The sequence below is a fragment of the Notechis scutatus genome, chromosome 1, assembly GCF_049901735.1.
Source record: "Notechis scutatus isolate UNSWTSFEM ecotype Mainland chromosome 1, rNotScu1.2, whole genome shotgun sequence".
Classification (NCBI taxonomy): Eukaryota; Metazoa; Chordata; class Lepidosauria; order Squamata; family Elapidae; genus Notechis; species Notechis scutatus.
Genome location: NC_142009.1, coordinates 121,385,302 through 121,408,079, shown reverse-complemented (window position 1 = coordinate 121,408,079; position 22,778 = coordinate 121,385,302).

The window sequence follows — 22,778 nt, the reverse complement described above, 5'->3', positions numbered from 1 at the left end:
TCAGCAGGTTCTGACCAGTTCTAGAGAACCGGTAGCAGAAACTTTGAGTAGTTCAGAGAACCAGCAAATAGCACCTCTGACTGGCCCCGCCCCATTTATTCTCTGCCTCCTGAGTCCCTGCTGATTGGCTGGGTCTTCTTTTGTTGCCGTGCACAGGAGAATGGAGCTGGAAAGCAGGTTAGTAGGGTGGGGAGGGAATGGGATTTTTCAGTAACCTTTCCCCTGAAGTGTGGTGGGAATGGAGATTTTGCAGTATCCTTCCCTTGCCATGCCCACCAAGCCACGCCCACCAAGCCATACCATGCCCACCAAGCCACGCCCATAGAACCGGTAGTAAAAATGTTTGAATCCCACCACTGAATGGAATGGAAGGGTTGGTGAGATGGGAGTGATTAATTTTAGCTTGCTCTTCCCAATGATGGCAGATCAAGTGTGAATTGTTCACATGGGTGTGTTCCCCCCCATCTCTGATAGTTCCTAGGTATGTCTGTCTGTCTGCCTATCATCCCATAGTTCCTAGGTAGGTTAGTCTGTCTGTCTGTCTGTCTGTCTACCTATCTATCTATCTATCTATCTATCTATCTATCTATCTATCTATCTATCTATCTATCTATCTATCTATCTATCTATCTATCTATCTATCTATCTATCTATCTATCTATCTATCTATCAAACTTGTATGCTGCCCATCTTTCAGAAGGTTACTCCAGGCAGCTTGGAGGCATTGAATAAAATGCAGAATAAAACGTTAAAACAGTAAATAAAGATCTTGTACGAAAATTAAGATAAAACCAAGCAGGACAGAGGGAGAAATGTATGCTAGAGAGAAGATGGGGTGTTCTCTCCTCCATTAGCCACCTCCAACTTGCCACATCCCCATAAAGGCCCCAGTCTAGTTGGCATAGCCATGTCTTCAAGGCCATTTGAAGGTTAGATTTTGCAGACAATCGATTCATAGAATTTGGATCCAAGCCTAGGGTTGCATGATCCAACCGTACACTTCCTGTAGCAAATACAATTAAGTCTATTGCAGTGGTCCCCAACCATTTTGGCACCAGGGATCAGTTCTGGAAGAAAATTTGTCTTCTGTTGTCTGGGGAGAACGCTGGTGGTTTCTCACATAATCTAGATTCTGTGCATGCGCAGATGAAGCTTCACTCACTCGCCCACCACTTGCACAGCCTGGTTCATAATAGGCGACAGACCAATACCAGTCCATGACCCAGAGGTTGGGATCCCTGGTCTATTGTATTCTCACATGTCCTGGGTTATTTGCCCCTCTCTGAATCTACAACTGGAGCAGCTTTTATTTAGGTATATTGATAACCAACTGTTCTTTGGCGTTTTCAGATAGGGATCTTTCTCCTTTTGGTAGGGACCAAAACTCTTTTACTCATAGATCAAATCCCTATTAATGAGATAGAGGCACCACGTTACAGTCAGACTGCCATGCCAAATCATGCATTCCGTGGAGTTGCCTATCTATAGAGCACTATGATGGATATATTAAAAAAAAAATTCTTCGAAGTAATCTCATTCAGTTATTCCTTCATGATCTCAACATTGCTCATGCACACATAACTGTGTAGAGGATCAGTACTCTTCAGTGTGGACTAGATTCCTGATAATAAAATATGTCCTGTTTCATTAAAAAAAGGAAATAAGAGAGAGATAGGACATAATGTATTAATAAAGCTTAATTTCACATGCCTCTTTTCAAAAATCCTGTAATAATTAAATGAGGGGGGAAAAAAGGAAACAATAGAATTGATGATAGCAGGAAACAATGGAAATATGCTACCGACTAAATATATCTTCCATTATTTAAAATGGGCTGCTTTAAACAATGTATCTGAAATAAATTATAACTCTCAAACAATAAAATGGTGTTCCTATAAATCTGAAGCTACTAAGTCATCAGGACTACATTAGGAATACAGTCATCTGGAAATGTTTGTATTATTCTTTTTGTATAATATGTGTGCTTTGAAAAAAAAAATGTAAAGGACATAAACATACATGGCCAGTCACAATTATATAGACAAAATATAGTTAAGGATAGATATGAAATTATGTCTAGAGAAATATATTTAAAATCCATAGATGAATAAATCATATATGAAGTGTTATAAATACTGTCAACTCCAGTTTAATAAAAATTAGTATTTCAATTGCAGCACAGGCAGGCTAATAAATTCGTACAAAGCATAAGACTTGTAACCTTGCAGGCAATTAAGTGAAATAAATACAGCTAAACCAAGCTCAGTACTCAAGTTAGCTATTTTGATTACACTGCGACCAAAGGGTTTGGAAAGGATAGAAATATGCAGTTTTAATACAAGCAAGCATTTGGTCAAAAACAATTATAGTTCACAGAGAACTCATATAACTGGGATCTCTTCATGAGTCCAGTTAGATGGCCCAAATTGTGTGGGTTTTTTTTTATTCAGGCAAACTTACATATACATCCACTCTATTATTGCTTTCCAGTATCAGCAACATTATGTCCAGCCCATTAAAAAGAACAGTAAGCAAAACACTTTGCACCCTGGAGATAAGGGAAAAGAAGAAGAAATATAACTACAACTACCTTATATTAACACCTTTTGCTGTATTCTTCCATCCTTTACTTTCTTTGGAAACCATCCTTCTTTCAATATATTGACATCCTTTTCATATATCCTATTCATATGCTATTCATATTAATTTCCTATTCATAGGAGTAGTCCCTGACTCACGGCCACAGTTGAGCCCCAAATTTCTGTCGATAATCAAGACCGTTGTTAAGTGACCGTTGACTCATTCTATGATCTTTCTTGCCCCAGTTTTTAAGTAGGTAACATGGTTGTTAAAGTGAATCTGACTCCTCCATTGACTTTGCTTGTCAGAAGGTTGCAAATGATGATCATCTGTCTCCAGGGTTAGGGTACAACCGTAGGGTTAGGGTAACATCTCTATGAACTCATAGAGAAAAATCGATATCATCAGTCCCTCCCTTTTCTTTCTTTCCAGGTAAAATACATGAAAAAAATGTGGCCATCCTTGTATGTTACCTGGAAAGCTAGAAAAGCTGGTCTGAAAAATTCAGTGCCTTCGTAAGCATACCAATGTGCTGCAAATTCAATGATGACAATGATTTTCCTTTACGAGTTCAAGGGGATGTATCCCTAGCCCTAAGTGGGTTTAATTCTCCAATGGGATTTTTATATGTATTTTTCCTGGAAAGGTAGAAAAGGTGGACTGAAAAGGTCAGCACCCTTCTAAGCATATGTATGAACTGCGAATTCATTGGCAACATCAACTTTTTTCTATGAGTTCGTGGAGATGTAACACTAACCATAAGTGGGTTTCCCTACCAATGGGATTTTCCCCATGTATTTTTTCCTGGAAAGGTACAAAAGCCTGACTGGAAAATCAGCACCCTCCTAAGCATACCTATGCATTGCGCATTCATTTGTGACATTGGTTTTTCTCTACAAATTCATGGGGACATAACCCTAACCCTAAATCAATTTACCCATCAACAGGATTTTCCCATGTATTTTTCCTAGAAAGGTAGAAAAGATGGACTGAGAAGGACAGCCCCCTCCTAAGTTTACCTATGAACTGTGAATTCATTGGCGACATCAATTTTCCTCTACGAGTTCACGGGGATGTAACCCTATCCCCAAGTGGGTTTATCCCCCAATGGAATTTTCTTATATATTTTACCTGGAAAGGTAGAAAAGGTGGACTGAAAAGGTCACTGCCCTCCTAAGCTTACCTATGAACTCTGTATTCCTTGGCAACATTGATTTTCATTTTACGAGTTCATGGGGATGTAACCTGAACCGTAAGTGGCTTTCCCCACCAATGGGATTTACACATGTATTTTACCTTAGAAAGGTACAAAAAGGGACTGAAAATGTCAGCCCCCTCCTTAGCATATTGACGTGCTGTGTATTTTTTTGGCATAAATCCCATTAGAGCGTAAACCCACTTAAGATTAGGGTTAGGTCCCAATAAACTCGCAGAGAAAAATAGATATCGCCAATGAATTCACAGCACATAGGTATGCTTAGGAGGGCGCTGACCTTTTCAGACACGGTTTACTAGCTTTCCAGGAAAAATACATTGGAAAATCCCTTTGGAGGGTAAACTCCCTTAGGGTTAGGGTTATGTGCCCATGAACTCGTAGAGGAAAATTGATGTCGCCAATGAATTCAAAGTGCATAGGTAAGTTTAGAAGGGTGTTGACTTTTCTAGCCTTCCAGGAAAAATACATGGAAAAATCCCATTAGAGCGTAAACCCACTTAAGGTTAGGGTTAGGTCCCAATAAACTTGTAGAGAAAAACTGATGTCACCAATGAATTGGCAGTGCAAAGGTACAACCTCCCCGCCGCCACTATGGTCACGCCCACCCAGCATAGGAAAATCCCATTGGAGGGTAAACCCCTTTAGGGTTAGGGTTACATCCCCATGAACTGTTAGAGAAATATTGACGTCGCCAATGAATTCACAGCACATAGACATTCTTAGGAGAGTGTTGACCTTTTCAATCAGGCTTTTCTAGCCTTCCAGTAAAAATACATGGAAAAATCCCATTAGAGTATAAACCCACTTAAGGTTAGGGTTACATCCCAATAAACTCATAGAGGAAAATCAACGATGCCAATGAATTGGCAGCTCGTAGGTATGCTTAGGAGGTCGCTGACCTTTTCAGAAATGGTTCACTAGGTTTCCAGGAAAAATACATGGAAAAATCCCATTGGAGAATAAACCCACTTAGAGTTAGGGTCAGGGGTAGGCTGCTGGGGAGGGGGAAAAATGCCCTGCCTTGCTGCTGTGGTGCAGGAGTCCAACTAGGCCACGTCCACCATGGCCACACCCACCCAGCAACTGGGCACAGAACCCTTTGCTGAAATTTTTGATGCCCACCGTAGGATGTAATCCTTATCTTATGTGGGTTTACCCTCCAATGGGATTATCCCATGTGTTTTACATGGAAAGGTAGAAAAGGTGAACTGAAAAGGTCAGCACCCTCCTAAGCTTGTAAACTATGGATTCATTGATGACATCGATTTTCCTCTACAAGTTCATGGGGACATAACCCTAACCCTAAGTGGGTTTGTCCTCCAATTGGATTTTTGCATGTATTTTTCCTGGAAAGATAGAAAAGGTGGACTGAAAAGGTCAGCACCCTCCTAAGCTTACCTATCAACTGTGATTTCATTGGCAACATCAATGGTCATTTATGAGTTCATGGGGACATAACCCTAACCATAAGTGGATCTCCCCACCGATAGGATTTTCTCATGTATTTTTCCTGGAAAGATAGAAAAGCCGGACTGAAATAGTCAGTGCCTTCCTAAGCATACCAATGGATTGTGAATTCAATGACAACAATTTTCCTCTATGAGATCACGGGAATGCAACCCTAACCCTAAGTAGGTTTACCCTCCAATTGGATTTTTGCATCTGTTTTTCCTGGAAAGGTAGAAAAGGTGGACTGAAAAAGTCATCACCCTCTTAAGCTTACCTATCAACTGATTTCATTGGTGAGATCGATTCTCATTTATGACTTCATGGGGATGTAACCCTAACCCTAAGTGAGTTTACCCTCTAATTGGATTTTTGCATCTATTTGTCCTGGAAAGGTAGAAAAGGTGGATTGAAGAGGTCAGCACCCTCCTATGCTTACCTATGAACTGCAAATTCCATGGCAGCATTGATTTTCCTTTATGAGTTTATTTTTATTTATTTATTTATTTGATTTGATTTGCCAATTGTTTACAAGATAATAAGTATAAGTGTATACATAGTTGTGAATACATGAAATGGGTACATATAAGAAAAATAAAAGAAGAATAAGAGAAACAATGGGACAGGGTCATTGGGACGAAACCCTATCCCCAAGTGGGTTTTTCCTCCAATGGAATTTTTTCATATATTTTACCTGGAAAGGTAGAAAAAGTGGACTGAAAAAGTCAGCACCCTCCTAAGCTTACCTATGAACTGCGAATCCAATGGCGACATTAATTTTCCTTTACGAGTTCAAGGAGACATAACCCTATCCCTAAGTGGGTTTATCCTCCAATGGGATTTTCTCATGTATTTTACCTGAAAAGGTAGAAAGGGTGGACTGAAAAGGTCCTCACCCTCCTAAGCTTACCTATGAACTCCAGATTCATTGACAACATCAATGTTCATTTCTGAGTTCATGGGGTGGTTTCCCCACTGATGGGACTTACCCATGTATTTTTCCTATAAAGCTAGAAAAGCTGAACTGAAATTGTCAGCACCTTCCTAAGCATACCGATGCATTGTGAATTCAATGATGACAACAATTTTCCACTACGAGATCATGGGGATGAAACCCTAATCCTAAGTGGGTTTATCCTCCAATGGGATTTTCCTATGTATTTTACGTAGAAAGGTAGAAAAGGTGGACTGAAAAGGTCAGCAACCTCCTAAGCTTACCTATGAATTGCGGATTCATTAGTGACATCAATTTTCCTCTAGTAGTTCATGGGGATGTAACCCTAACCCTATGTGTATAACTCAAAAGACATCTAGACAATGGAGAGAAGGACCTGTACATTGACTACCATGCTGATTGTATCAAAAGTACCCACAACTCCGCATCCAACCCTACCTCATCCAACCCACCATCACTCAAAACTAGGCATGAATGCCCCTAACTACCTCAATTCCAACTACAACTGGACTTAAATGCAAGCCACTCAATGCAAGAAGCCTTGTGGATAAAATACCTGAATTTCTCCTCTTACTAAATATGGCTAAATTCGACATCATATTTGTCTGTGAAACATGGCTCAACACATCTCTCCTTGACTCCATTACCACAGTAAGAGACGATCATGTTTACCGATCAGATCGTGAAATCTGTAGAAGAGATGGTGTTGCTATCTTCTATAAAAAGTCCTTACATCTAAAAAAACATCCAAGTTACGCAGGAGATTGCTCTTCCTGAGACCATCGTCTGTGAACTGTCATTAAATATCACATTTAGATTCTTACTATGTTACACAGCCCCTGATTATGACATCAAACATGTAAACAAGCTAAATTCACTACTAACATGGGCAACATCCTGCCCACACACTTTTATCTTTCTTGGTGACTTCAATCTACCTCACATTAACTGGACCCTAAACAAATGTAAAACTGAACCCATACATGCAACCTTCTACAATGCTGTAACAAATCTGGGACTGGAACAACTAGTAACCAACAATATTAGACTTAACAACTGCCTCGATCTCAACTTCTGCAATAGTTTGAATTTAATTTACGGAATACAAATTAAAGAACCCTTTTCCAACAGTGACCACAACATGATTGACCTTTGTCTCAACATATGTCCACACAAAAATCATCACAACGACGTGATCCCCAATTATAACTTCAAAAAAGGCAACTATGATCTTATAGAGAATGATCTCTCATCCCTTGATTGGCCATTTCTATTCACTGGATGCAATACTGTTGAAGACCATTACAACATATTTTTACTTGAAGTCAAAAGAGTCATCAAACTATATGTACCAATAACAACTCCCAAAACCAGAAAAAAACAGATTATCCATAACAATAAGGAAGTTTCAATCCAAAAAGAGATCATGTTGGTGGAAAAACAAATCTGGTCACATTGCCAACTTCAAAAGCCAATATAAAAATTTATGCCACCAGATAAAGACTGAGTGCACCAATTATCACATTAAACAAGAGGAAAATCTTCTATGTACCAATTCCACCCACACGTTCTCCAATTTTGTAAACAACAAACTAAAAGACTCAAGGTCCATCCCACCCCTGAAAAGACCTAATGGTAAAGACTGCAATGATGACACCATTAAGGCTAACCTCTTTAACACATTCTTTGGCTCAGTATTTGTAAACAGCAATGGATCATGCCCAGTATTTCCTAGTCGAACCACAGACAACTATAATGATCTAATACATATCGATTTTACAGAAGACAATGTTGAAAAAGCACTACACAATCTAAAACCATCTCTATCTATTGGACCGGACGGAATATGTGCCTACTTCTTAAAAAAACTATCCACTGCCATAGCCGAACCTCTAAGCATAATCTTTAAAATATCTTTCAGGACAAGTTCCTTGCCAAAACTAGGGTCACAAGCCACAGTCATCCCCATCTTCAAAAAGGGAGACTCCAGCCTAGTTGAAAATTACAGACCAATCTCTTTATGCTGCATCACCTGTAAAGTCATGGAATAAATTATTAACCAATCCATTATCCTCCACTTAGAGACAAACAACCTACTCTCTAATAAACAATTTGGTTTCAGGAAAAAACTATCCTGTAATCTGCAACTCTTACACCACAAAAACATATGGACTACACAACTCAATCAGGGCAAAGCAATAGACGCAATCTACGTAGACTTTTGTAAAGCCTTTGATTCGGTGGTACACGACAAACTACTATTAAAATTAAAATCTTATGGTATCTCTGGACACCTGCATCAAACAGACTACAAATGGTCAAAATTGGGAGCGTCCTATCAAATTCTGTACCTGTCAACAGTGGTGTCCCCCAAGGCAGTGTTCTAGGACCATCTATCTTCATACTCTACATAAATGACCTCTGTGATCATATTAAGAGCAACTGTGTTCTCTTCGGTGATTATGTAAAGCTATTCAACACCACAGACAATACTGCTACCCTTCAAAAAGACCTCGACTATGTATCAGAATAGTCAAACAAATGGCAACTTCAAATCTAAACAAATAAATGCTCTGTCTTACATATTGGCAAAAATATTCAGAAAATAAAATACAAACTGAATAGTCAAGACCTTGGTGATGATCCAAACTCTGTCAAGGACCTTGGAGTACTCATCTCTAATGATCTAAGTGCTAGAACCCACTTTAACTACATAGCCAAAAAGGCATTAAGAGTTGTTAACCTAATCCTACGTAGCTTTTTCTCTGGTAATATCACACTATTAACTAGAGCATACAAAACATTTGCTAGACCAATACTGGAATACAACTCATCAGTCTGGAACCCACATTACATATCTGATATTAACACAGTTGATAAAGTCCAGAAATATTTCACAAGAAGAGTTCTCCACTCCTCTACTTGTTGCAGAATACCTTATGCCACCAGACTTGAAATTCTAGACCTAGAAAACCTTGAACTACGCTGCCTACGGGCCGATCTAAATATAGTATATAAAATCATACATTGCAACATTCTCCCTGTCAATGAATACGTCAGCTTCAACCATAACAATACAAGAGCACACAATAGATACAAAACTCAAAGTAAACCGCACCAAACTTGATTGCAGGAAATACGACTTCAGCAACAGAGTGGTCAATGTCTGGAATACTCTACCCGACTCTGTGGTTTCTTCCCCCAAAACTTTAACTTTAGACTGTCTACTATTGACCTCACCCCTTTCCTAAGAGTTCTGTAGGGGGCGTGCATAAGCGCACCAACATACCTACTGTCCCTGTCCTATTGATTCTTTTTATTTTTCTTATATGTATCCATTTCATGTATTCATAACTATGTTTATACTTATACCTATTATCTTGTAAGCGACTGACAAATCAAATAAATAAATAAAAGAAATGTGGGTTTATCCTCCAATGGGATTTTTACATGCATTTTATCTAGAACTCAGAATAGAAAATTGATGTCATGAATCAATTCGAAGCGCATCAGTATGGTTTGGCGGATACTGACTTTTTCATTTCACCTTTTCTTTGTTTCAGAGTAAAATGTATGGAAATATCCGATTGGAGGGTACTATTAGTTTCCTCCAACTTAGGGTTACGGTTAGTTCCGCTTGAACTCAGAGAGGAAAATTGATGTTGCCAATCAATGCTTCTCTACGTAGAAAATAGAGGACATTTGCTTTCTGGCAAGGTTCAGTCATGACATGCAATGGCCTGGGGCAAAAAGTATGAAATTTACAGTGTGCTTGAAGGTATTTATGAAAGCATGTTTTCTTATGTTTATGTACTATGAATTCATTTTGCCATGGACAAATACAGAAAGAACAGAAGATTCAGAGATAAGGAAAATGCTATGGAATTCAACAGCTTCCCCCTCCTATGTTATGTGCTGAATACTGCTGCTTAAGAAGTTATATTGGAGCAATCATACATTATGGCATTGATTCTGTTCAGATAAAACTCTTTTTATTTTTGCCATTTTAAGACAGCATCACAGTTAGTGTAATCTGAAGCTACATTTTTTAAAAACCAGAATGCAGTTGCATTCAAGAGTAAAAATGTTATTAACATCAGGGAGACCGTTCCAAATTTCACACACTGTGATCTAAATAACTGCTCTTTGTGCATGCCTTTACTTAGGAGTACGCGTCACTGGACATAATTTGACAGATTTCATTGGGTCATCCTGAGAAATATTTTTAAAAACAAGTTTATGCATAAAACCCAATTGATTTGGGGAGAGGGGGGGTAAAGCAGATGATTTTTCGACGGTAGCTTCTGTTGGAGTGCACGATCAAGTTACTGATGTTGTGGAAAATATGGCTATTCACTTGTTGCCAGTACAGGAAATGGAAATCTAATGGACTGTGTCACTGTCTGTGGGCAATGTAGAAACGGTAATGAATATAAAACTGTTTCATCTAAAATGGTTGTTTCCTTGCTCTGAAGACTTTGAATGGAGATGTGGTAGAATTATCCCCCTTGAAAATAAGCACAACTTTGGAGCAGTGAGAGAAATCACAAAATGAGAGGAAATTGGCTCAGTGTTAGTGAGAGGCACAAAGCAAACCAAAAGACCTCACAGAAGTTTCCACAGCATATACAAGCAGTTTCCAAATCACGAAAGGAGTTCAGTGGCAGATGAAAAATAATGGACCCATCTTCCCACGTTTCTATGGACAATCCAAAATATACAGGCCCAACATACTCGTCTGTCCAGTTGTATCTGTACCAGCGACCCCAACTTACAACATAGTCAAAGAACTTACAAAAACGCTTAGAAATCTCATAGAGGGGAATGAATATTCTGTCAACCCCCCACTATAAGGCCTGCAGCAAAGACCTAAAAATAGAAGAAGATGAAATTATGGTTTCATTTAATGTCACAGCATTCTTCACAACCATAGATCCAGAATTAGCCAAAGAATCCATGGCAGCAGTAGTACACAACACACCTGTCTAGCCAATGAATGAAATCTCCAGAATCATGGATCCTATCAACCATGGCCTCACTACCACCTTTTAGCTTGATGGACAGATATACCAACAAATTGGAGGAACGCTTGCAGGATCATCATTCTCAGGACCAATAGGAGAGAATGTAATTTTCAAGAAATTATAGCACTCGCATACATGCAATCAACAGTATGGATGTGGTATGTAGATAATACCTTCATCATCATCGAAATAAAAAAAGAAACAATTAGAAAAGACATATGTAATGATAACATCTTCAAAGGAATATAAAGGAATTCACAAGGGAAGGAGAAAATAACACACATTGCCCTTCCTGGATATCCTCATCAGCAGAGGAAATGATGGCAAATTAGAAATGCAAGTCTGTCAAAAAAAGAACTCAGACAAGAAACCCACTTCCCACAAGAAAAACTGTGGAAGAACTTTATTCACATAAGCATAAACATAATTCAGTAACCTGGAACCCCAGAAAAAGGAAGCAGACCAAACAACACGCCTGATCATTTAATTCAGTAAAGCACAATCAACACAACATATGAAAAGGATAACACTGCCATGCATATAAAAAAAAAATCCTCAGAAATAACAGATATTTACAACCATTTGTTTAATGATGGCCCAGTATGTCTTGTAAAGCTATCACAAAATATTATGCCACCACTCTGGTATGTAATGTGATTGGGTGGTCAAATTGTGAAGAGTTGAGCTCCATTTCTGCATCCTGCTGAAGCGTCTCTCTGCTCAGGGGCTGAAAATCCTACTTGGATTTCAGACGTGAGGATTTTCAGCTGCTGAGTTGAGCCTATCTATCCCACTCCAGGCATTCAGCCTTCCTTTCCTGGGGATCCATGTGTTTGATGACGTGCCAGATAACTTAACAAATACAACCGGGAATGTTGGGATTGCGGTCATTGAGCAAAGCATTCACATGACTTCATATATAACAGACAAGATTGTGGTTGCCAATTGTGGTAATGGATTATTGTAGCCACATGGTATCAACCAACTAAAGTCCTCCAAAACATCTTATGTAAATCAAAAGACCCAGTAGCCCAAGAAGAAAAAAACATGACTATGTGGGATAGACAGGCAGAAGACTAGTAAACTGCATCTGTGGACACCAATTAGTATTCAGAAGACACAATGAATAACCCTTAATTTCACAATACACGGACAGGCTCAACCACAGTTTCAACTCAGAAAACAAAGAGTATTCTGAACCAAGCCAAATCCAAAAATGCTAAGGAATTCCTGTAAGGTGGACCAGTCAGATCAGCCATCAACAGATACAGAGAAATAAAACATAATTGCAGACTGTTCAAACAAAACAATAAAAAAACTAAGAAGGAAACCAGAAAGGTTCCCCTCCAAACAGCCAACACCCAGATAAACAGAGATTATCACCAACAAACTATCAAGCAGATAGAATTACCAAGGAGGAAACTCTACCCACTAACACAGGACAAGCAGAGATGGTATTCAGCAGGTTCTGACCAGTTCTGGAGAACCGGTAGCGGAAATACCACCTCTGACTGGTCCCACCCCCATCTATTCTCTGCCTCCCAAGTCCCAGCTGATTGGCTGGGTCTTCTTTTGTTGCCCTGCACAGGAGAATGGAGCTGGAAAGCAGGTTAGTGGGGTGGGGAGGGAATGGGATTTTGCAGTAACTTTCCCCCAGGAGTGGGAAGGAAATGGAGATTTTGCAGTATCCTTCCCCTGCAACACCCACCAAGCCCACCCACCAAGCCACGCCCCACCAAGCCATGCCCACAGAACCAGTAGTAATCGCACTGAGGGCAAGTTCTTGTATAAAAACAGGGAGCAAAGCCCACTCTCTATTGCATTGATAATGCTATCTAGTTGGGTAATGAAATGTCTGCAAGCAAACAACCAAGCTCAGAGAGCACCAAGGATTTCACAGTTCAACCTTGAGAGGTATATATAAATTCTCTGGGATATAGTTATAGCTATATATGTATGATGAACATCACCTGCTCTAGAATTTCAGGCTCCATTGAGCACACTATTCTAAATATGTCTCAGTTTGCTATTTGTCAGGGATCATTTGTGTGTGACTTGGTTCCATTTTTATTTCAACATGTGTTCTTTTAACAGCTTAGAATACATTGCTTTTATCACACTATCTGCTTTTTCAAAACACACACATACACACATACACATACAATGTGAAAAACCTTATCTGAGAAAATTGTGAATTCCAACACACAGCCCAAAGGCCGTCAAGAATCCTGCCACATCAAAGTCTGATTGAAACCCTACTGGTTCACCAGTGAGGTTTTTGAAAAGCGCTTCTGTCTGTAGGTGCGTTGTGTAAGCTCTTAATAAGTTTTTCCCATGATGTCAATCAATTCATACAAATGGCATCTACAGGCAGGAGACAACAATACAGATGATGGCTCTCATTTCAGCTCCCTCAGGACTTTGGGAGTGAGTTAGATTGACTTGGAGTGCAGTGGTGGGATTCAAATTTTTTTATTACTGGTTCTGTGGGCGTGGTTTGGTGGGCATGACAGGGGAAGGATACTGTAAAATCTCCAGTCAGAGAAGGTATTTGCCAGTCTCTGAACTACTCAAAATTTCTGCTACAGGTTTTTTTTTTTTTTTTTTTTTTTGGCTTCCCTATCTTCTTCCGATCTCTTCGCCCGCCATTAAATTTGCCGCTCCTTCTGTTGTTAACTAGGGCTGACTTTTAATGCCGGGTTTTCTCTATATTGTTCGCTTTTGGCTCCCCTTTTTGTTTTACTCACTTGAAAGCAAGGGTGGGATTCAAATTTTTTAACAACCAGTTCTGTGGGTGTGGCTTAGGTGGTGGGCATGGCTTGGTGGTCATGTGACTGGGTGGACATGGCTTGGTGGTCATGTTATTGGCTGGGTGTGGCCAACTCAATATCACTCACACTGAGGCACATATCTCCTCGCCTGGCCTCTCATGACTGTGGGGATGCTGCAACAGTCATAAGTGTGAAAAATGGTCATGTCACTTTTTTCAGTGCCATTGTAACTTTGAATGGTCACTCCACACAAGCAAAGTACCAGCAAAGGAGGGGAAAAAAACTCCAGAGAGGTTCCTGAGACAGGAAATCTAGTCCTGCCAAGAATGTAATAAGGGTTAACAGAGAGGCAGTTTCTGTAAGCAACACCAGAATGCTTCCTTCCTGCATTCCTTACAGCAGTGGTCCCCAACCTTTTTTGTACCAGGGACCGGTTTCAAGCAGAAACATTTTTTCAAGGACCGGGGGGAAGAGGAGAGAGAATCCGAGTTTGGTAGTTTGCTTGCAGACGTTTCATTACCTGACTAGGTAACATCTGATGTTACCTAGTTGGGTAATAAAACGTCTGCCAGCAAACCACCAAGTTCAGGGAGCGCCTCGGCCCTGCCTCCCTCAGCCCCATCCCTCAGGTGTCTCCCTCCCTCAGGTGTCTGCCTCGTTCCTCTCTCAGTCACTCTATCGCTCCTCCAGCAGCCCAGGAAGAAACTGCTTCAAAGAAGCCGGGGGTGGGGGGTGGGTGGCTTTCCTGTCGCCGCAGCTTCCCGAGCGCCCGTTTCACCACCCCGCCCGCCCGCTCGCGGTTCAATCCACAGTGCTCCGTTCTGCCTGCCTGCCTGCCTTCTTCGTTTCGGAGCAGCTTCGGCTGATAAAAAGAGGCGAATAGTTATTATTCTCAGCCGAAGCTGCTCCCAAACAACCAGACAGGCAGGCAGGCAGAACGGAGCACTGTGGATTGAACCGCGAGCGAGCGGGCGGGCGGGGTGGGGGTGAAACGGGCGCTTCGGGGAAGCTGCGGCGACAGGAAAAGCCACCCCCCCCCGGCTTCTTTGAAGCGAGGCGGGAGGAAACCGAAGCCGCTGAGCCACAGAGCAGGACAGGCTTCGGTTGCTTCCTCCCTCCCCTTCTTTCATTTGTGTCCTTGATCCCCGATCCCAGCAGCATTCACCGAAGGCGAAGAAAGCCGCCATTTTTTTTAAATTTTATTTTCTTTGCGGCCCGGTAAAGAGTGTTCCACGGACCGGTACCGGTCCGCGGCCCGGTGGTTGAGGACCCCTGCCTTACAGGATTAGGCCAGTAATTTCTTCTAACAACAGGTTCTCCGAACTGCTTAGAATGTTAACAAACGGTTCTAGCGAATAGGTGCGAACTGGTAGAATCCCACCCCTGCTTTAAAGTTGTTAAAGCTGTCCGTTTTATATGCACCTTCATTCCGCTGTTTCACTGATAGTATGACCATCTGTCTTCTTCTATGGACAGTCTGCCGATCGTCCTTCCTTCGTCTGCTCGATCCAGGTTCTCTCTGCTTCCCCACGCAAACCACCGCCCATGTAAATTCTTCGGCACCCCTTACACCTTTGGAAACCCTACGAGCCTCCTTTGACCCCTGAAAGGTCCCACAAAATGAAGTTTGAAAGATCGTGCTTTGCAGATAAATCTGCTCACACGTCTTGCCTCCTAGACAGCTAGCTCCGCCCCCCAGAACTGGTCAGAACCTGCTGAATACCACCTCTGCTGGAGTGCAGAGATTTCCAGTGTGTTGATGTTATATGTAGGGGCCCTTGCAGGATTAAAAGCAAAATGGCTGCTATTTTGGATAACAGAAACAGGGAATAATTTGGGGTGGGAGGGTACATCCTAAAAGAAGTGGCCACGATGGGCAGGGCAGGAACACAGTGACATCCCCAGAGCGTTGAGAGAGGGCTTTGGAAAGAGGTGTTAGACAACACTTGGAGCGTAGAATGTTCTCCAGGGCTCTCAAAGGCTGCAAGAAGCTTCTGCATAGGAACTACATTCACCCAGAAGCCCTTTCTGGCTTTTACATCTTGCCAAGCGGAGAAAAGCAAAGCAAAGCAAAGCAACAGCCCTCGACTGATGAGGAAAATGGACCCCGAAAATTTTGTTGTAAAGTTGTTAAGTGAGTTTCGCCCCATTTTACGACCTTTCTTGCCACTGCCATTAAGTGAATCCCTGCAGTTGTTAAGTTAGTAACATGGTTGTTAAGTGAATCTGGCTTTCCCATTGACTATGCTTGTCAGAAAGTCACCCGACCCTGCAACACTGCAACCCTCATACATATGAGCTCCTTTACAAGTATCTGATTTCTTTTTGTTTATCACGTGACCCTGGGGAGCTGCAATGACCTTGTGAGAAAAAAAAAAACCGGTCCTAAGTCATTTTTTTCACTGCCGTTGTAATTTTGAACCATCACCAAATGAATGGTTGTGAGTCACTTCATGTCATAACAAAGATGTGAGGAATGGAGGCCTCTTGAATCTCGTTTGTAGTACTGCTTTGAGAGTGATATTTAGGCCCTAGGCCTACTTTTAAAAACATGCCAGCTCTTTCTCTTCTTCTAGAAGCAGGGAGGTGTTCTGTCTCTTTAGGGTTTTGTCCCAGTTACCTAAATCCAGTCAAGGCTTTAATAAAAAGCTCCGTGGATCTAGCAAGACATCGCAGTGACTCTGTTGTTACATCCTCTAACCCCCACTCCTTTAACCTCAAACTATCCACTATTGACCTCACCCCATTCCTAAGAGGTCTGTAAGGGGCGTGCTTAAGTGCACCATCATGCCTACTATCCCTGTCCTATTGTTCCCATTTATTCGGACCTATTTTCTGTATTCTTACTCATGTTTATACTTATACCTATTATCTTGTAAGCGATTGACGAATCAAATAAATAAATAAAAATAAATAAAATCTTACAGCTGCTCCCTTACTCTGATAATAGAATTCACCTCTCCCGTGGCTTCTGCCACAGAAATCCTGCAGAGAGATTTAATTGCGAGAACCCCTCCCTAATCAGTAATATTTGCACACATGTCGACACTGTTATTGTTTATTTTGCTTGTGTGTCTCCTGTCTTCATGAACTGCCTATATTGTGCGGAAAAGGTTGTGTTCTATCCACACGGAAGACAAAGAGAGGAAGGGGGTTTCCTGCTGCATAGCCAGACAGCACAATGGGTGTGTTTTCTTAGGGCTCTCAATGACACATGTAACAGGAATTTAGAGTCTAAGTTTGATAGGTTTATTTTCAGGCTTTAATCATTCATTGATGGTTACACTTAATTCTTGCTTGCGCAATTGTCTTGTCTGTTTCACGGGGAATTGTGGGGAGTGGATGGGAAATGCTGTCCCGCTTAGGACAGCTACTGGAAATGCTTTGTAGACATTTTGTAGAATTTGTAGAATTTTTCATAACAAAATGGACAAATGACTGTTTTTGTTCAGTCACCAAGTGAATAGTTGTAATTCGAGGACTGCTTCCAATTGAAGTACTGTTTGAAGTTACAACAGCACTGAAAAAGGTTATTTACAAGCGTTTTTCACACTTAAGATTACTGCAGCATTCCCTGTTGTCACACAGTCAAAATTAGGATGTTTGGCAACAGTAAAATTCAAAAAAAATTACTACCGCTTCTATAGGTGTGGCTTGGTGGATGTGGTGTGGCTTGGTGTGTGTGGTAGGGGAAGGATACTATAAAATCTCCATTCCCTCCCCACTCCTGGGGGAAGGATACTGCAAAATCCCTCCCCATTCCATTCCCTCCCGACCCCACTAACCTGCTTTCCAGCTCCATTCTCCTGTGCAGGTCAACAAAAAAAGACCCAGCCAATCAGCTGGGACTCGGGAGGCAGAGAATAGATGGGGGTGGGGCCAGTCAGAGATGGTATTTGCCAGTTCTCCGAACTACTCAAAATTTCCGCTACCGGAACTCCAGAACTGGTCAGAACCTGCTGAATACCACCTCTGCTTGGCAGCTGGTTCATATTTATGATGTTGCTGTGTCCCCAGGTCCTATTATCCTCTTTTGTGACCTTCTGACAAGCAAAGTCAATGGGAAAGCCACATTCACTTAACAAACCATGTTACTAATTAAACAAATCACTTAACAATTCACTTAACAACTGTGGCAAGAAAGGCTGTAAAATGGGGCAAAACTCGCTTAACAACTGCCTTGCTTAGCCCCAGAAATGTTGGGTCAATTACGGTCGTAAGTCAAGGACTACCTGTATTACCGTTGGCAAGAATGTTGTCGCACTCAAATTAGATTCTACTAACTCCGTGACGAGGCATGTTTAGTAGAAACAATGTGAGGCTATTCCCTCACATTTGGAGGACACCCCCCCCTCAAAAAAAGAAAGCAAATACTACAGAGACAAGTAGAACGACACTCTACTATATCTTTCTTGTAATGTTTACTTGGGTCCTGGGCACTGGGACAATAGCACAGCCAAATTAAATTTTGGGTGGCACAAAGAGAAGCAGAAAAGAATAAAATGCAAAGTTTTGGTTATTTAACAGATTTAATTGATAGAATAACAGAGTTGGAAGGGATCTTGGAGATCTTCTAGTCCAGGGTTGTTAAACTGGTGGCCTGTCGACTGGACACGTCACACGCAGGCCATGCCCACCCTGGCTCTGCAAAGGCAGAAAATCTCATGACACGTCATGACATGTCACATGACACGATCGAGTTTGACACCCGTGTTCTAGTCCAACCCCCTGCTCAAGCAGGAGACCTATAACATTTCAGACAAATGGCTGTCCAATCTCTTCTTAAAAGCCTTCAGGGATGAAGCAACCACAACTTCTGAAGGTAAACTGTTCCGCTGGTTTAATTGTTCTTGTTAGGAAAGCTCTTCTTAGTTCTGGGTTGCTTCTCTTTTTTGATTAGTTTCCATCTGTTGTTTCCTATCTTGCTTTCTGGTGCTTTGGAAAATAGGTTGACCTGCCCCCCTCTGCTTTGTGGAGGTTCTTCTTTTCACTAGACTAGATACACACAATTCCTACAACCGTTCTTCAGACGACTTAGCCCAGTGGTCCCCAACCTTTTTTGTACCAGGGACCGGTTTCAAGCAGAAACATTTTTTCAAGGACCGGGGGGGGGAGAGAGAATCCGACTTTGGTAGTTTGCTTGCAGACGTTTCATTACCTGACTAGGTAACATCTGATGTTGTTACCTAGTCGGGTAATAAAACGTCTGCCAGCAAACCACCAAGTTCAGGGAGCGCCTTGGTCCTGCCTCTCTCAGCCCCATCCCTCAGGTGTCTCCCTCCCTCCCTCCCTCCCTCAGGTGTCTGCCTCGTTCCTCTCTCAGTCACTCTATCGCTCCTACAGCAGCCCAGGAAGAAACTGCTTCAAAGAAGCCGGGGTGGGGGGTGGGGTGGCTTTCCTGTCGCCACAGCTTCCCAAGCGCCCGTTCACCCCACCCGCCCGCCCGCCCGCTCGCGGTTCAATCCACAGTGCTCCGTTCTACCTGCCTGCCTGCCTGCCTTCTTCGTTTCGGAGCAGCTTCGGCTGATAAAAAGAGGCGAATAGTTATTATTCTCAGCGAAGCTGCTCCCAAACAACCAGACAGGCAGGCAGGCAGAACGGAGCACTGTGGATTGAACCGCGAGCGGCGGGCGGGTGGGGTGGGGTGAAACGGGCGCTTCGGGAAGCTGCGGCGACAGGAAAAGCCCCGGCTTCTTTGAAGCAGTTTCTTCCTGGACTGGTGGAGGAGCGAGAAAGCGACTGAGAGAGCTGAGCCAGAGAGCAGGACAGGCTTCGGTTGCTTCCTCCCTCCCCTTCTTTCATTTGTGTCCTTGATCCCGATCCCAGCAGCATTCACCGAAGGCGAAGAAAGCCGCCATTTTTTAAATTTTTTTTTCTTTGCGGCCCGGTAAAGAGTGCTCCACGGCCCGGTACCGGTCCGCGGCCCGGTGGTTGGGGACCCCTGACTTAGCCTATTTAATGCAATGTATCTTTATTTATTTATTTATTTATTTGATTTGCCAATTGTTTACAAGATAATAAGTATAAGTGTATACATAGTTGTGAATACATGAAATGGGTACATATAAGAAAAATAAAAGAAGAATAAGAGAAACAATAGGACAGGGATGGTAGGCACGTTGGTGCGCTTATGCACGCCCCCTACAGACCTCTTAGGAAAGGGGTGAGGTCAATAGTAGACAGTCTAAGGTTAAATGTAGAAGTTGGTGGTATGAAATTGCATCCAGGCAAAATAAAGGCATTCTGAATGCTGAATTAAACAGAGTGCTGGAGATATGAAACCAGGGCAAATGTAGTGGGGGATAGCGATTAGGAAAGGACAAAGAGATATGAGATGGAAGTGAAATATGAAATATATCTATTACAAATCCACATAGCTGGAAGCAGACACAATAAGAGTGATGAATTTGCTAAGACAGCTAGTGAATTAGCTCTGGGTCTGAGTAATGGTTTAGGCCTAGGAAACGATAGGAATACAGCAAAATCAAGGTGCCGCATTTACAGATATGAGAGTTGAGACAAAATAGAAGGCTATGGTGAGCTTAATGGGGAGAGGTGATATTTAACTTTATGAAAGTGTTTCTTCCAGAAGCAATATCAAGGTTTTGGAGGAGATAGCATTTCTTTTCCATTAAAAAAAAGGGGGAAACCACAAAGAAAGCAAAATTCCCCTTTGTTTCATTGCTTGTGTGGATTTTGTATTTTATATTTACACTCTATCTACTGTAGTTCTTAAAGCAAAATAACAGAAGGGAAAAGAAAGACTGATTTCTTTTTTACCTAGTTTACCTAGGTGCAAGAGGGATGCGGTGGCTCAGTGGCTAAGACACTGAGCTTGTCAATCAGAAAGTCGGCACTTTGGCGATTCGAATCCCTAGCACCATGTAACAGAGTGAGCTCCCGTTACTTGTCCCAGCTTCTGCCAACCTAGCAGTTCAAAAGCATGCAAAAATGCAAGTAGAAAAATAGGGACCACTTTGGTGGGAAAGTAACAGTGTTCCGTGCACCTTCCGGCCACATGACCACAGAGACATCTTCGGACAGCGCTGGCTCTTTGGCTTTGTAACGGAGATGAGCACCGCTCCCGAAGCCAGAAATGACTAGCACGTATGTGCGGGGGGAACCATTGTTTTTACCTTTTCCTAGGTGCAGCAGTCCATCGGTATTTGATTTACATTGTGTCTTCAATAAAAATCATTTATGGATGTGAATACAGAACCAGTTTTCATATAAAACAGCAATGCTAGAAGAGGATTTCTGCTACATTCCTTAGTGGGAAATTGTTACTGTACATCGGTTGAATTTATACAACATATTATGCTGTGAAGTTCAGTTAATGAATATTTGTACCTTCACATTTTCCTCTTCACATGCAGTTTTTAAAATGAGGTTTAGAATTCACCTTTTCACTCAGGTCTGTTAACCATCATTTTGGAGGTCCAGAAACCATCCATCCATCCTCATTGAGAGTGAGAGGGTGCCCATATAAATCAATCAAGCAGACAAGCAAACAAGCAAACAATCCTACTTTTAAACTGATTTTAAAAAATAAATCTGTGAATATAAAGTTTCTAGCAGGAGCTGAGTCACTGCAGATCTGTCTACATAAGGATGTAGTTTGGCTAAGCTACTCAGTGAGGAAGTAATCGATGAATGCAGAGGTGGTATTCAGCAGGTTCTGACCAGTTCTGGAGAACTGGTAGTGGAAATTTTGAGTAGTTCGGAGAACCGGCAAATACTACCTCTGACTGGAGAATTTACAGTATCCTTCCCCTGCCATGCCCACCAAGCCATGCCCACAGAACCGGTAGTAAAAATATTTGAATCCCACCACTGGATGAATGGATTGAGAATGATTACAGCCAGTCTAGGCTTGTAGAAGTTCTTTGTGGCTAATGCTCGTCTAATGGATACTGAGTTGGAGCATGTTGGAAAGTCTAGAGGGTTGAAGCCAGAGTTGAATTGCAGAAGTTATATTGTGAGGATACAGGGCTTCAGTTCAGACCACTATGACAGGGAAAGATATTGGCGAGGGGAGTGCTCTGGTAGGGTGTGGCTGAAGAAGAGGAACTAGCATAATGGTGCAGGCCTCGACTTCTAAGCATGTTAATCCTGGCTTCTGTAATGGTATATGAGAATGATCTTGGGAGCCAGGAGGAAGAGATGGACATTAGATGAGTAACATGTAAAAGTAACATGGGAAATGTTTTAGAAGGGGCCCTCCCTAGTTTTCTGAAGAGTGAAAGGAAAGGAGGGTAGAAATACATTCAGTTTTGCAAAATTCTGTTAATGTAACCTTACAATAAAGGCAGAACTGGTATCTCTGGTTAATGATGGACTTTACACAAGAAAATGCAACCCCAACACATATGTGGACACAGGTGTAATCTGGACATTAGATGATATGTAATCTGAAGATGGAGGATATTAATGTCTGCCTTGTGCTATGATCAAACTATAAATCACAGAAACCCTGAATGTCCACAATGAAATTAGATTGGTCTTTCCAGGTCTGGGGAAATTCCAAAGGATAGATGAGAAATTCCCTAACATTTTTACATGCAATTCAGTCTTTGCTTGGTAGATCTTTGCTTTGCTGATCCCATGTATCCTCCTTGTTCTATTAAGGAACTAAGAAAAGTGAATTGACTGAAAATACCCTTAGAACAACATTGGTGACTAACCCAAAGAGGACATGACTAAGTATTGGTAACACCTCACATTTATTTATTTTTATTTTTATTTTATTTATTTATTTATTTATTTATTTATTTGATTTGCCAATT